Here is a 17920-nt window from a genome sequence, read left to right as displayed (position 1 = left end):
GCCTGCAAAGGAGGAATGTGATGAGTGATTCGGTTGCACAAGAGAGTGAAGAGATATGAACAGATAATTCAAAGTGAAACTGGCCCAACTGAGTAAGAACTTGTCTATTTCTCTAAAATCTTCACAGCAGTTGAATACTGATGAAGATGACTGTACCACCTCTCACTGATGACACCTTTTCAGATACCCAATGTAATCCTATCCTTTTCATAATATTAGGCAATAAGGCACCTCTGGGTTTGTGGAATATGGCCAATATACCACATCAATGGGCTGTTCTTATGCATGACTCAACACGGAGTGCCTGGATACAGCCCTTAGATGTGGAATATTGGCCATATACCACAAACCCCCAAGGTCCATTATTGCTGTTATAAACTGGATACGAAGGTAATTAGAACAGTAAAAATACATGTTTTGTCATACCCGTGGTATATACGGTCTCATATACCGCAGCTTTTAGCCAATCAGCATTCAGTGCTCAAACAACCCAGTGTATATATAATTATAAATATACTTATCATAGAATGTCAGCCAATGCCTTGAGAGACCGTAGTATTTGGGACATACCAATGGTTCATTCTGTGTTGATGAACCAGAGGAACTTACAGTATGGTCCCAGGCTGAGCTATTTCTGCTCAGTAAAGCACACTATAGGCCACCCTATTGAGCCAATTGGAAAGGCCATGAGGTATGGAAGATAAAGCTGCAAAGCCAATGACCAGGGGAAATGAAGCACTACCAAGGGAATATTCCCAGTTCAATTGAACTGCGGTGGGTGGAAATCAATCTGTCCAGTGGAGAATGCTGCTAAGTTATGTGTGTAGATTTCATTAGGAATGAGAGGATGAGAAATGGCATGGGGAGGAAAAAGACAGAGTAAGAAATAGAGTTTAGAGGAAGACAGCTGAAGTGATGATGGTATTGATTACGTGTTTTTTTTAAAGACCAAGGCTAGTGCTCGAGTCAAGGAAAATTGGGGATGAGACCTCATCAAAGGTTGTTTTTGTGGCCGGCTGCCATTTATTAAGCTACACCCAATTAGTGGGGAGGCCTTGACAATTCATAACTTGATTGGAATGGATTTTTTGACAAAGATTAAGTTAGGCCCGGCCCTCGACAACATCCGCTGAAAAGGCAGAGCGTGAAATTCAAAAATATTTTGGGGAAATATTTAACTTTCATACATTCACAAGTGCAATACACCACATTAAAGCTTAAGTTCTTGTTAATCTACCCATCTGGTGCGATTTCAAAAAGGCTTTACAGCGAAAGCTCACCATATGATTATGTTAGGTCAGAGCCTAGTGACAAAAACACATACAGCCATTTTCCAGCCAAAGAGAGGAGTCACAAAAAGTAGAAATAGAGATAAAATGAATCCCTATCCTTTGATGATCTTCATCAGATGGCACTCATAGGAGTTAATGTTACACAATACATGAATGTTTTCTTCAATAAAGTTCATATTTATATCCAAAAATCTCAGTTTACAGATTTCAAAAAAGCTTTACGGAAAAAGCGAACCATGCAATAATCTGAGTACGGCGCTCAGACACAAAACAAGCCATACAGATACCCGCCATGTTGTGGAGTCAGTAAAAGCCAGAAATAGCGTTATGAATATTCACTTACCTTTGATGATATTCATCAGAATGCACTCCCAGAAATCTCAGTTCCACAATAAATGTTTGTTTTGTTCGTTTAGTAAACAGCACGTTTAGTAAACATATCTAAACTCATGAGGCACGGGCAAGTCCAGGTGAAAGTACAGATGAAAAGTTCAATTCGTAGAACCATGTCAAACGATGTATAGAATCAATCGTTAGGATGTTTTTAACATAAATCTTCAATAATATTTCAACCTGAGAATTCCTTTGTCTTTAGAAATGCAATGGAACACAGGTCGCTCTCACAGGTGCGCGCGTGATCAGCTCTGTTTGAAACAGCTCTCATTCTCCCCCACTTCACAGTAGAAGCCTCAAACATGTTCTAAAGACTGTTGACATCTAGTGGAAGCCGTAGGAAGTGCAATATGACCCCATAGACACTGTATATTCGATAGGCAATGAGTTGAAAAACTACAAACCTCATATTTCCCACTTCCTGGTTGGATTATTCTCAGGTGTTCGCCTGCCATATGAGTTCTGTGATACTCACAGACATCATTCAAACAGTTTTAGAAACGTCAGAGTGTTTTCCATCCAATACTACTAACAATATGAATATATTAGCTCCTGGACCTGGGTAGCAGGAAGTTTACTCTGGGCACGCTTTTCATCCTAACGTCAAAATGCTGCCCCCTATTCCAAACAGGTTTAAGCACCATCAGCACCAGGTTTACATGTTCATATTCAATGCGATATGCATGCTGCACACTCAGAAGTCACATTAGATTAACTGTAATCTAAATAGTCCCTGTTCACCTTTTTTAATGATTTGATCAAATATGATTATTTGGACACAATGGTACAACTTATAGTACAACTTCATCACATGCGCTGCTGCTACTGCTTATTATATATCCTGTTGTCTAGTCACTTTATTTCTACCCATATATACTGTACACATCTACCTCAATTACTTCGTACCCCTACACATTGACTCGGTACTGGTACTTCTTGTATATAGCCAGGTTATCATTACTCATTGTGTATTTATACCTTGTGTTATTGTCTTTCTATTATTTAAAAAAATATATATCTCTGCATTGTTGGAAGGAGCCTGTAAGTAAGCATTTCACCATTAGTCTACACCTGTTGCTAATGAAGCATGTGACAACATTTGATTTGAACTTATTCCCACAGTGAAAACCTTATTTTAAGACAGAAAAAACATTAGTTCAAATAAGACACAGTTGACACACTCCTCAATCACAATAGCTTTGTTTTGCAGATACTAAAGAGCATAATTCCTGTAAAGTAAATGATTAACACTTCTACAAAGACAATTGTTCAATGTAATGCATGCTGCACTCTCAGACACATTTGATGAGTTGTCATCTGTTCATTTTTGTTAATGATGATTTGATTGAATATGATTAATTGGACACAAAGGCCAGAATCGTGTATTGTTATAACTCTTACTTTGTCAACAACTCTTCTGTTCTTACATTCAAAAATAGTGCAACTTATTCACACAGTGAAAATCTTATTTTAAGAAAGAAAATGACACAAGTTCAAATGAGATACAGTTGCCTTAATTAAAATAACTAGGTTATGCAGATACTAAAGAGCCTAACTGTTATAAAATAAATGATTTACAAAAATGATCTACAAAGGAAATTAGAGCACGGTGTGAGGCGAAACTCTTTCATCCCAAACTTCAAAATGTTGTTGTCAAAATGTTTTAAATTGATTCACCATTTGCTCCCTTTACTTTCTTGGTCAAATTCTTATTTGATGCATACTTAAAATAATGGTCCAATGTTTCCAGATTTCTATGAAATATGACCTATAATTAATTACAATATGAGTGAAATAGTTGTCCTCACAAAAAATACTATGTTAAAAAGCAGCTTTGCTGTGTTTGAATGATGTGGGCGTACTCTAACAACAGAATGGTGTGGGCATTTACCGGTCATGTGAGTAGACCACTGATCAGCCAGCTCAGCCAATGAGCCAACATGACATCTTGTTCTATGTGGAAAAAACAAGAAATGTTTAAATGTCTGTTTGCGATACAAGCTTGACATAGAGTTTTTGTGCTTTGGCCACAAATATGAGTATAGGACGAGTCAACAACATTGTGTGTATAAAGTTAACATAATAACTTTGAAAAGTGTGATTTACACTGGACAGTATCTTCAAAGTATAACATCTGGATGACATGACAATTGGATGATTAAAGAGATATTGCACTTTTATGTAAAAGCAAAACTACTGAGTAATGTAATACACCTAATTTGCCTGATCTCCAAAGTATTTCAATGATTCATTGCACAATGTGCTAAATGCTATAGAATGCCACATATTTTATACATCTGGTCATCTTAATAATTATATTTAAAAAATGTTGTCATTGTTTTTACATTTATGACAACTGTTCCACAGTCTTCAGTAGTAATGACAGTGCCTGGGGAAATGTGAGGCTTCTTTTAGCATGCAGGATCAGAGACACGGTTAGTACTCTGATTGTTCTGAAAAACCCTCCAGTGAAAAACAGGCCTGTAGATCCCATCCTTCTTATGACTGACACTTTCAAGGTGAACTATTAGAAAATAGGTACTCTGCTTTCTTTGATGATCTAACCATTGTGCCTGAGTCAGCAAAACACTTTACAAATGTTCCCCAGTTCCCCCGATGAGTATGAAATTAGTTCACATTGAAACCAGGCACACCTGCCTTAATGGAGGTGTCTCAGTCAAGTGATCTATCTCCGATGGAAAACCCAGAGAGAACAGTAGAGGGGAAAAACACTGAATGCCAAGCCATTGATGGAGAGTGAGAAATAGACAGGCAAAGCATTGTGTAGTTCGTACAGCATGTGATATTGATGTCAGAGAAGCTACTCACTATCCTATGAATTGATAAAAATCAAGACTCTTTACCCAGTTTAGCACCAGCTACTTTACCTGTATGTGACAAGCAGGCAATGCATTTCCTTAAGGAGAGTGCTCTATACGTTGGCTTGCAGAAGTATTCACCCCCCTTGACATTTTTCTTGTTATGTTGTCTTACAACCTGGAATTAAAATAGATTTTTTTTGGGGGAGGGTTTATCATTTGATTTACACAACACCTTGAAGATATAATATAATAATATGTTTTATTGTGAAACAGACAAGAAATAATACAAAAAAAACTGAAAATGCATAACTATTCACCCACGTGTACTAGCAAAGTAACCCAAAGTCAATACATAGTAGAGCCACCCTTTGAACTTTGAAGCAATTACAGCTGCATGTCTCTTGGTGTATTTCTCTATAAGATTGGCACATCTAGCCACTGGGATTTTTGCCCATTCTTCAAGGCAAAACTTCTCCAGCTGCTTCAAGTTGGACGTGTTCCACTGGTGTACAGCAATATTTAAGTCATGCCACAGATTCTCAACTGGATTGAGGTCTGGGCTTTGACTCTGCCATTCCAAGACATTTAAATGTTTCCCCTTAAACCACTCAAGTGTTGCTTTAGTAGTATTCTTAGGGTAATTATCCAGCTGGAAGGTGAACTTCCGTCCCAGTCTCAAATCTCTGGAAGACTGAAACAGGTTTACCTCAAGAATTTCCCTTTATTTAGTGCCGTCCATCATTCCTTCAATTCTGACCAGTTTCCCAGTCCCTGCTGATGAAAAACATCCCCACAGCATGATGCTTCCACCACCATGCTTCACTGTGGCGATGGTGTTCTCAGGGTGATGAGAGGTGTTGGGTTTGCACCAGACACAGTGTTTTCCCCGATGGCCAAAAAACAAAATTTTAGTCTCATCTGACCAGAGTACCTTCTTCCATATGTTTGGGGAGTCTCGCACATGCCTGTTAGCGAACACCAAATGTGTTTGCTTATTTTTTTCTTTAAGCAATGTTTTTTTTCTGTCCACTCTTCTGTAAAGCCCAGCTCTGTGGAGTGTACGGCTTAAAGTGATCCTATTGACAAATACTCCACTGTGTCTTTGGTCTCCACAGGTTATCTTGGGTCTCTTTGTTGCCTCTCTGATTAATGCCCTCCTTGCCTGGTCCATGTGTTTTGGCAGGTTTGTTGTGGTGCCATATTCTTTCCATTTTTTAATAACTGATTTAATGGTGCTCCGTTATGTTCAAAGTTTGTCATATTTTTTTATAACCAAACCCTGATCTGTACTTCTCCACAACTCCAAACAGGAGCTCTCCTGTTTGGAGAGCTCCTTGGTCTTCATATTGCCACTTGCTTGGTGGTACCCCTTGCTTAGTGGTGTTGCAGACTCGGGGGCCTTTCAAAACAGGTTTATATATACCTAGATCATGTGACACTTAGAATGCACACAGGTGGACTTTATTTAATTAATTATGTGACTTCAGAAGGTAATTGGTTGCACCAGATCTTATTTAGGGGCTTCCTAGAAAAGGGGGTAAACACATATGCATATACTGTACATACACACCACTTTTCAGTTTAAATTCTTTAGATTTTTTTAAAATAAGGTCTTTTTTAATTTCACTTCACCACTTTTGGACAATTTTATGTATGTCCATTACATGAAATCCAAATATAAATCCATTAAAATGACAGGTTGTATTGTAACAAAATAGGAAAACGCCAAGGGGGATGAATACCTTTTGCAAGGCACTGTAGCTTTTTCCTGCATTGTAAAGTCTGAGGTTACGACTAGTTATAGCAGGACATTCTAGTGTAGAAACAGGTCCTGGTGTCACCAATAACTAGCTACAGATGTGCGACTCATTTGGTTTTACATTTACAGTCACTGTCCCAGGTGCTGAGAATTCACAATACAAGACCCTCCAGGCCATATGTCGCTGTCCTGGTGCTGAACCCTCTTAACCGCCTCTTGCTTACTAGTTGAGAAGTAAAACAGAGGTGTGGAATTGTAATGCACAGTATTTAGAATACAATAGTTAAAACAAACTCTGACTATCCAGAAACAGGTGTTGGGCTGAAGCATGCCAAAAATTAAGTTGTGTTTCGTATGGCGTGAAACAGCAGCAATATTTTCTCATAACATACAGAGAAACTGTTATATGATTGTAAAATCTGCCCAACGTCTGCCGCCCTTTGGGTTTACATGCTACTATACCTGAGGATAGAATCTTGACATCTGTAACTCCTCCCTTTCAGTTCTACCCACACAACAGATAAAAGCAGGCATCACACTCAGTGTGTCATGCAACCTGCAGACAAACCTGAAAAATAATAAAAGAATGGGATGGTACACTATGTGGACTCTCTGCCACACCTCCTCCCCCTGTCTCCCTCTCGTCCTCTCTCTTCAAAGGGGAGGGGGAATATTCAGGGGCCAGGGTTAGGATCCCACGAGGGCCCACAAAGAAAACGATCCATCCGCTGCATGTAACATTTCACAATTGAACCACCACGGATGATAGTTAAAAGTGGATTAAAGCACAATGTTATTAGGAAGAAACTGATTTGCCATTTAAATGTAAATCAATCCCCTTTTTTCTATTTTTATAATGCTGGATAACTTCTAGTGGATGACGGGAGAAAATGTAGAGGATCCCTGGAAATTAATAGAATCCTGCAAGGCAGTGTGTGAAGAGAAGAGGCTTTAACTTAGTCAAGACTGTGGAAGTTAATAGCTGGGGGATAGTATGGGAAGACAATGTAGAATGGAGCTATTCTTCAAACACAAAGTCCTGTTATACATTAGTATGGCGTAAATTGTATTGCTATTCTGGAGAGTAGACAACACTCTGAGAGTGATCATATTTCCACCTAAACAACATATGTTGTTTCCTTGTTCATTGGTGAATTCAAGGGAATACTGTTAATACTGAATAATGTTTGTGGTAGCTTATTCACATGATTTATTAGAAGGAAATACTGTGCAGACAAAAACAGAACCGTTTGGGTCTTGGCTCCTCAGACTAGTAAGATCCTGAAAAGCTATCTATCCTGTATAACACAAAAATTCCAGTACCTAATCATAATCCACACATCATCTGAATGAATAGTATCTCAAAGGATTCACTAACAAAAACAGAGTAGCAACCCAGTTTAGCACCTCAGAGTTGAGATACTATCATGCTGTGTGAAGCACAGTCTGTTTAAGTGTGTTTGAGATGGTGATGTTACACATTTGGGAACAGCTGTCAGGTATCAGAGCATGCAACAGCAGCCTTCCAACAGTAACTGTAGAACTCAGTGGTTTGACAAACGACTTAACAACGTTTTTAGTCCTAGTTTGTTTGCTGTTCACATAGTAATCGAGAGGCCCTCGCTATTGACATTAGGCACTGCATTTTGACTTCACAATAGGGGTATGACATGCGCACCATCCTCTGTATCAAGTGTCTCTCCCTGACAGACTCCCTACTGCTTTCAGACAGTCTGGCCACATCAGAGGTGAGAGCTGTTATACAAGGAGCCTCTGTCTCAAATATCCCTCAAAACCTTCAGTACAGTGTATGCAAGCAGCCAGACGACACAAAAATGGGCCTGAAACCCGAGCTTTGAGTGGAATGGATGAGGGCCACTGGGAAAGGGGCAGCAATCCAAGCAAGAGCAAAGAGATATGAGATGGCACCACAAAATCAGTTTTCTTCCGCAATTACCGCTAGATAACTTTTATTCCATCTGGGGAGGCAAGGGCGAGTGCAGCTAGGTCTGTCAGCAAACGCGACCTAAATCCGTTGCCTACAGTAAATCTTGTGGGTTTTTGAGGATGTTTTAATGACCTGCCTTGTCCCCAACATGGCTTGCAATCTGATTATTAGCAGCGGGGAGGACGAGAGGCTAATTGAAGTGTCACTCAGAGCAGAAGTGTATTTCTTTCTTTCATTCTGCTGAGAGAGAAGATGATCTGTTTGAATAGGAAGTCGTCAGCACTTGAAATGCAGAGATGGTCACTGATTATTTTCAGCAGGAGCTCTATCATGAAAATTAATGGAGCATAATATGTAAGAATATCCTTATATGGAATAATGACTGTGAAAAGCTATATATAGGGTAGAATAATCCACGGAATAGTCTGTTTTGTCCAAGGCAGTGCATTATTTTAGCATTTACTTCTTCTTTGAAACTCTTTAAATCCCTCTGGCTTGAAATTCAGTTTGAAACAAAGGTTTTGAAGATTATGTCAAGAGTAATGATTTCCATTAAAGGGAACTTTCAAAGGAAAACTTCATTTTGTACAGAATTTAGAGCATAGCTCCCTTCAGTACCGGGCAAACATTAGTCTGAAGAGGCTTTCACTTCAGCTTGATAGCAGTGCAATACTATGTCCTGAAAGGCTGTTTACATTTCAAACTGCCCATTCCTGAACCATCGTCTAACATTTTCTTCGCTTTTCTTCTTCTAAGAACATAAAGTGCCTTTTCGCCACTTGAACAAGATAACCATCATAGACTATAGCTAGCAATACAATAGTCTGAGCTGTGTTTTGGATCTGATGGAGGGAGGCATGTATAGAGCTTTCTCCATCTTCCATCTCTCACCCAGTTCAGTAAAAGTGTTATTTGTGTAACCACTGGGTCGGCGCCATTTATTTCATTTTCAGCAACGGGGCGAGAGGGAGGGAGGCACACGAAAAAACCACTCTGGAGCCTGTCAACTGCTTTTCTCGTTCCAAAGACATGTGGCGATGAAGACCTTCCATCTGAGGGTAGGACCGCACTCAGCCATTAATCAAAGCCATAGTAGAGGCTAGCGGCACGCTGGAGGCTGTCAGGGGATAATTCAGACTGACCTATAAAGCTTCCATTGATCCAGGAGAGTCCCCTGTAATCCCACCGGGATTAGTGCTGGCTAAAAGTAACTGATATATTTGCAAACAAAAAGCTGCTTACATTCAAGACATTATTCCCTAAAATAAGTGAGAAATGCAGTAGCTCCATGGTCCTGGGTATCATGATGACTCATAAAGACATCCATAGTGTATAGATCCGTTTGATTCACCTTTCAGTTGAACTCTTCTTTTCTCAATTTTCTCCAGGAAATAGGAGTATGGTAAAACATCTTGTTCATGGAATATTTTGGACACAGTTGTCTCTAAACTCTTGTTTTTTGCTATTTCAGGTTTCGTCTAAGGAACTATTTCTCTCTTGATGTTTGATTTGATCTATTTGCTGCTATTTTATGTTCTTGTTATTGATGGGGTGTCTCCGAGAAGTTGGAAGGGCTTGACGAGATGGATAGGTGTCCTTCCCATAACATACATTGCTGAAGTCTCAGTATATTGTGAGTATACTTGTAAACAGAAAATTTAGCTCCATGATGACTTTAATGGAGACTGCATGGACTAGCATTATTTGGTCGATCACTTGTATGACAAGCTAGCACACAGACATATTGCACGTCATTGTTCTGCTTTTCAAATTTGTATGATATTCTAGATCGATAGCAAATTTAAAAGCAATCCAGAAACCACATTACCGTAAATCCTGAGTAGTTGTCCACTTGATTGATTATGAACACTAATGGCATGACAACATAATAAACAAATCTACATATTTGGCAGATATTATTGCGGGTGTAGCAAAATTATTTTGTTCCTAGCTCCAGCAGTGCAGTAGTATCTAACAATTCACAACAATACACAGCAATCTCTAAGTAAAAATGTTTTATTAAGAAATGTACACAGTACCAGTCAAAAGTTTAGACACACCTCCTCCTCCTTCAAGGGTTTTTCTTTATTTTTACTACTTTCTACATTGTAGAATAATAGTGAAGCGATCTAAACTCTCAAATATCACACACGGAATCATGTAGTAACCAAAAAAAGTGTTAAACAAATACAAAATATATTTTATATTTTTGATTCTTGAAAATGGCCACACTTTTCCTTGATGACAGCTTTGCACAATCTTGGCATTCTCTCAACAAGCTTCATGAGGTAGTCACCTGGAATGCTTTTCCAGTCCAGCTCATCACAAACCATCTCAATTAGGTTGAGGCCAGGTGATTGCTGAAGCCAGGTCATCTGATGCAGCACTCCATCACTCTCCTTCTTTGTCAAATAGCCCTTACACAGCCTGGAGGAGTGTTGGGTCATTGTCCTGTTGAAAAACAAATGATAGTCCCACTAAGCTCAAACCAGATGGGATGGCGTATCACAGCAGAAAGCTGGTTATGTGTGCCTTGAATTCTAAATAAATCACAGACAGTGTCACCAGCAAAGCACCCACACACCATCACACCATCATACCTCCTCCTCCATGCCCTGATCCACCTCTACGCAGACGACACCATTCTATATACTTTCGGCCCGTCTTTGGACACTGTGCTATCTAACCTCCAAACAAGCTTCAATGCCATACAACACTCCTTCCGTGGCCTCCAACTGCTCTTAAACGCTAGTAAAACCAAATGCATGCTTTTCAACCGGTCGCTGCCTGCACCTGCATGCCCGACTAGCATCACCACCCTGGATGGTTCCGACCTAGAATATGTGGACGTCTATAAGTACCTAGGTGTCTGGCTAGACTGCAAACTCTCCTTCCAGACTCATATCAAACATCTCCAATCGAAAATCAAATCAAGAGTCGGCTTTCTATTCCGCAACAAAGCCTCCTTCACTCAAGCCGCCAAGCTTACCCTAGTAAAACTGACTATCCTACCGATCCTCGTCTTCGGCGATGTCATCTACAAAATGGCTTCCAACACTCTACTCAGCAAACTGGATGCAGTCTATCACAGTGCCATCCGTTTTGTCACTAAAGCACCTTATACCACCCACCACTGCGACTTGTATGCTCTAGTCGGCTGGCCCTCGCTACATATTCGTCGCCAGACCCACTGGCTCCAGGTCATCTACAAGTCTATGCTAGGTAAAGCTCCGCCTTATCTCAGCTCACTGGTCACGATGGCAACACCCATCCGTAGCACGCGCTCCAGCAGGTGTATCTCACTGATCATCCCTAAAGCCAACACCTCATTTGGCCGCCTTTCGTTCCAGTACTCTGCTGCCTGTGACTGGAACGAATTGCAAAAATCGCTGAAGTTAGAGACTTTTATCTCCCTCACCAACTTCAAACATCAGCTATCTGAGCAGCTAACCGATCGCTGCAGCTGTACATAGTCTATTGGTAAATAGCCCACCCTTTTCACCTACCTCATCCCCATACTGTTTTTATTTATTTACTTTTCTGCTCTTCTGCACACCAATATCTCTACCTGTACATGACCATCTGATCATTTATCACTCCAGTGTTAATCTGCAAAATTGTAATTATTTGCCTACCTCCTCATGCCTTTTGCACACATTGTATATAGACCCCCCCTTTGTTTTCTACTGTGTTATTGACTTGTTAATTGTTTACTCCATGTGTAACTCTTTGTTGTATGCTCACACTGCTATGCTTTATCTTGGCCAGGTCGCAGTTGCAAATGAGAACTTGTTCTCAACTAGCCTACCTGGTTAAATAAAGGTGAAATAAAAAAATACAAAATAAAAAATGCTTCACGGTCGGAACCACACGTACGGAGATCATCTATTCACCTACTCTGCCTCTCACAAAGACATGGTGATTGGAACCAAAAATCTCACATTTGGACTCATTAGACCAAAGGAGAGATTTCCACCTGTCTAATGTCCATTGCTCGTGTTTCTTGGACCAAGCAAGTCTCTTCATATAATTTGTGTCATTTAGTAGTGGTTTCTTTGCAGCAATTCGACCATGAAGGCATCATTCATGCGTCTCCCTGAACAGTTGATGTTGAGATGTGTCTGTTACTTGAATTCCGTGAAGCATTTATTTGGGTTGCAATTTATGAGGCTGGTAACACCAATGAATTTATCCTCTGCAGCAGAGGTATCTCTGGGTCTTCCTTTCCTTTGGCGGTCCTCATGAGATCCAGTTTCATCACAGCGCTTGATGGTTATTGAGACAGTACTTGAAGAAACGTTAAAAGTTATTGTAATTTTCCACTTCATGATGACAGAAGTGAGTGCTATGGGCTGATAGTCATTTAGTTCAGTTATTTTTGCTTTCTTGGGTACAGGAACAATGGTGGATATCTTGAACAAGCGGGGACAGCAGATAGGGATAGGGAGAGGGGATAGGGAGAGATAGAATATGAATATACAGAATATAAAGTAAGACTATACTTTAAAAAACAAGTTTTATTAATGAAATATTTCCACTGAAATAAGAAATGAGAATATGCATCGACATGGGTGTCACCTTGGCCTTTTCAGATGCTTATTCACTTATTTCTCCTTGTATTGAGGACTTATTTCTCCTTGAGGACCAGTAACAAAAGGTTGCTGCTTCTGCCTGGAAAAATAGGTTTTTAAGATGGAACGCATAGACAATCTCTAATGGGATTGTTTTCACCTGCCTAGCAGAAATCGCTGGTGTCCTTCACAGAAGAAAGAAGGCTCCCTCTGAAAATCTGATTAACACAAACAGGAAAACAACACATGCTTAATCCAGACAATAAGGACAGTGGACTCTTAAGGCAGGGCAGGATAATATTCCTTTATACACCAATGATTATATGAAAGTATTTTCTAGTATAAACAGCCAGGGAAAGGTAAAGATTAATAATCGGTTGTGGCTAGCGAGCAGCAGTAGCAGCAGGTCAGCCGAGTGCCTTATTTAACAGCAAGATGTGACCTATTGTGATCCCCACTCTTGCCATCCTGTCCATTTCTGTTTATGTTAATGCAAAATTCGAAAAATAAGATTTTACTGTCATCACTGTACTTTGGAGTCCGGGGTCATGTTTTCCTTAGTTCTAAAAGGTACTACCGCCCATTGAAAAAGCTCTGAAGGTCACTAAGGGATGTGGTATGGATTAGCTTACCGTCTATTAGAAAGATTTGGACAGCACAAATAGGTTTTATCCCCTTGCCAATAACAAGCACACACATAACAGGATGCAGCCACCACCATGCTTAAAAATATGAAGAGTGTTACTCAGTGATGTGTTGTGTTGGATTTTCCCCAAATATAATGATTTTTATTCAGGAAATAAAGTTAATTTCTTTACCACAGTTTTTGCAGTTTTACTTTGGTGCCTTATTGCAAAGAGGATGCATGTTTTGGAATATATTTTCTGTACAAGCTTCCTTCTTTTACTTATTTTCACATCTAACGTATAATTAATAACTTCACCATGCTCAAGGGGATATTCAATAACTGCTTTTTATTTTTTTTATCCATCTACCAATAGGTGCCCTTCTTAGCAGGGCCCTGGAAAACCTCCCTGCTCTTTGTGTTTGAGTCTGTGTTTGAAATTCACTGCTCGACTGAGGAACCGATAACTTTGTGTGGGGTACAGAGATGAGGTAGTCATTCAAAAATCAATAACAATATTATTGCACAGAGTTAATCCATATAATTTATTAAGCACATTTGTACTCCTAAACGTATTTAGGCTTGCCATAACAAACGGGCTGAATTAATGAATTAATATGTAAAATTGTCAAAAAACATAATTCCACTTTGACATTATGGGGTATAGTGTGCAGGCCAGTCACAGAAAATCTCAATTTAATACATTTTAAATTCAGGCTGTAACACAACTAACATTCAAGAGTCAAGGGTTGCAAATACATTTTGAAGGCACTGTATTGCTCATCGGGTTCCTGAGTCATTGGGTAGCCATTGCAAATCTCTTAGTCCAGGCTGTATCATGTACTTGAGAATGAAGAATGAATGACCAGTACAGATTATAATATTTTAAAAGCTGAGCCCTAAGGGTGCATTTGTCGTAAGCACTGTTAGAATGTCTGGAACTCATTGCTGAGGACATCTAGGACAAAATACTTCATTGTTTTAAATAACAGTAAAATAGGGTGATATAGGCTACTGTATAACTTAATTCAACAAACAACCACCAACAATGAACTATAGTTCACGCCAGATTGTTTTCTTGACCGGATCATGGTGTTGTGTCACATTCAAAGCAGACTAGAGGTTGCCTCATTGCTGTTGAAGAAACGGGACCAATTAATGCCCGTGGAGCATTATGGCCAGCTTGTAGGAACAAGGAGAGGAAAATAATGCATATATTAAGGCTTTTGGTTACATAAGTAAAGTTTATTTGACCTAATTACATTGTTGATGATGTCTACAGAAACAGCAAATGAGGACAATATTAATGCTGTTCTTGTTTATATAAAAGCACTTTACCAGTCTCTTAGAGAAGTCTGGTTACAGTTATTAGGATTGGTCCTAAGAGCCTCTCTTAAATATACTTAACATTTTTTTATGTTTTGGACATCGTGTGTTGTTGTACATTATGGGTTTCTTATTTCATTAACATTATTTATTTATTAAATACACTGAACAGAAATATAAAGGCAACATGCAACAATTTCAGTTCATATAATGAAATCAGTCAATTGAAATGAATGCATTAGGCCCTAAGCTATGGATTTCACATGACTGGGAATACATCTGTTGGTCACAGATACCTTAAAAAAAAGGTAGGGGCACGGATCAGAAACTGTCTGGTGTGACCCCCATTTGCCTCATGCAGAGTGTCACTTCTCCTTCGCATAGTTGTCCAAGCTGTTGATTGTGGCCTGTGAAATGTTGTCCCACTCCTCTTCAATGGCTGAGTGAAGTTGCTGGATATTGGCGAGAACTAGAACACACTGTCACGCACGTCGATCCAGAGCATGCCAAACATGCTCAACGGGTAACAGGCCTGAGTATGCAGGCCATGGAAGAATTGGGACATTTTCAGCTTCCAGGAATTATGTACAGATCATTGGGACATGGGGCCATGCATTATCAAGCTGAAACACGAGGTGATGGCGGCGGAGGAATGGCACCACAATGGGCCTCAGGATCTGTGCATTCAAATTTCCATCGATAAAATGCATGTGTTCGTTATCCATAGATTAAACCTGCCCATACCATAACCCCACCACTACGGGGCACTCTGTTCACAACATTGACATCTACAAACCGGTAGCCCACACGCACCATACACGTGGTCTAAGGTTGTGAGCCTGGTTGGACGTACAGCTAAATTCTCTAAATCAACGTTGGATGCGGTTTATGGTAGAGAAATTAACATTCAATTCTCTGGCAACATCTCTGGTAAACATTCCTGCAGTCAGCATGCCAATTGCACGCTCCCCTAAAACTTGAAACATCTGTGGCATTTTGTTGTGTGACAAAACTGTCACGTTGGTAACAATGTTTCAGGAGACAGGCACAGGGATGCGTAATAGGGTTTTTATTATACCCCAAATTACGCTGTGCCGTGTAAGGGCATGGGAACGAAGACCAAACACAGGGTTGACACCCAAACAAGAGTGAGGAGTACCTCGAATAAATAGACACGTGCACAATGATTAACACACGGGACGAGACCCGTATTCATCTGCGCAATCCACGAGGCACGAAAGCCAAAACACACAGCACAGGTACTCACACGCACCAACGTACAATAAAACAATAAACGACAGCCCGGCAAAATTATACAAATACTAATAAGTGGGAATAGGGGACAGGTGTGCGTACTGAAAGTTCTGGAGGGATGTCCCCAGCACAAGGTTCACCTGTGTAATGATCATGCTGTTTAATCAGCTTTTGGATATGCCACACCTGTCAGTTGGATGGATTATCTTGGCAAAGGAGAAATGCACACTAACAGGGATGCAAACTAATTTGTTCACAAAATTTGAGCAAAATATGTAAGGGATTTCTTCCATTGACGGAGAGGCGGACCAAAGCGCAGCGTGGTTATTTTGATTCATGTTTTAATAAATCACTTCACATGAACAAAAACAAGAACCGTGAAAACCCAAAACAGCCCTATCTGGTGCAAAACACAGAGACAGGAACAATCACCCACAAACACACAGTGAAACCCAGGCTACCTAAGTATGATTCTCAATCAGAGACAACTAATGACACCTGCCTCTGATTGAGAACCATACTAGGCAGAAACATAGAAATACCCAAATCATAGAAAAACAAACAGACTGCCCACCCCAACTCACGCCCTGACCATACTAAATAATGACAAAACAAAGGAAATAAAGGTCAGAACGTGACAGTACCCCCCCCCCCCCCCAAAGGTACGGACTCCGGCCGCAAAACCTTAACCTATAGGGGAGGGTCTGGGTGGGCGTCTGTCCACGGTGGTGGCTCTGGCGCGGGACGCGGACCCCACGTCACCATTGTCTTAGTCCACCTTATTGTCCGCCTCCGTGGCTTTCTAACCATGGCCACCCTTCTCAATGACCCCACTGGACAGAGGGGCAGCTCGGGACAGAGGGGCAGCAGCTCGGGACAGAGGGGCAGCAGCTCGGGACAGAGGGGCAGGGGCTCTGGCGCCTCTGGGCTGAGGGGCTCTGGCGCCTGAGACTCCGGCAGCGGCGCCGGACAGGCAGGAGACTCCGGCAGCGGCGCCGGACAGGCGGGAGACTCCGGCAGGGAGTAGACAGAGAGACAGCCTGGTGCATGGGGCTGCCACAGGAACCACCAGGCTGGGGAGACCTTCAGGAGGCTTGGTGTTAAGAGGCACCTGAAGGACCGGGCTGTGGGGGAGCACTGGAGCTCTAGTGCGCAACCTTGGCACCACTTCCCCAGGCTGGACAACTACTCTAGCCCAGACCCTCCAGAGTGCAGGCACAGGTTGAACTGGGCTGTGGGTAAGCACGGGAGATCTAGTGCTTACTACACGCACCTCTCCCTTAGGCTCCACTCCCACATTTGCCCGGCACGAGCGGAGCGCAGGCAGAGGACGCACTGCACCCTCCATCGAATCCCAGGCTGGCTCCGGCACTCTCCCTGGGTCGACCGCCCACCTGTCTATCTCCTCCCAAGTTGTGTAGTCCAGATTCTGCTCACATGTCCCGAAATCCTGACCTCGCTGTTGCTGTTCCTGCTGCCTCTGTTCCTTCTCCTGCTGCTGCTTTTGCTGCAGCTGCTGTTTACCACGCCGCTTGGTCCTGTTGTGGTGGGTGATTCTGTAAGGGATTTCTTCCATTGACGGAGAGGCGGACCAAAGCGCGGCGTGGTTATTTTGATTCATGTTTTAATAAATCACTTCACATGAACAAACTAACAAACAAAAACAAGAACCGTGAAAACCCAAAACAGCCCTATCTGGTGCAAAACACAGAGACAGGAACAATCACCCACAAACACACAGTGAAACCTGTAACGGCTTTCTTCTATCTCCTCCTCGGACGAGGAGGTGTAGCAAGGATCGGACCAAAATGCAGCGTGGCTATTGCAATCCATGTTTATTAAATAATAAAGAAACACGAACTATACAAAAACAATAAACAATAAACACGAACTGTACAAAAACAATAAACAATAAACACGAACTGTACAA

The sequence above is a fragment of the Oncorhynchus kisutch genome, linkage group LG15 (genome assembly GCF_002021735.2).
Source record: "Oncorhynchus kisutch isolate 150728-3 linkage group LG15, Okis_V2, whole genome shotgun sequence".
NCBI classification, from domain to species: Eukaryota; Metazoa; Chordata; class Actinopteri; order Salmoniformes; family Salmonidae; genus Oncorhynchus; species Oncorhynchus kisutch.
Note: the sequence above shows the minus strand (reverse complement) of the source record.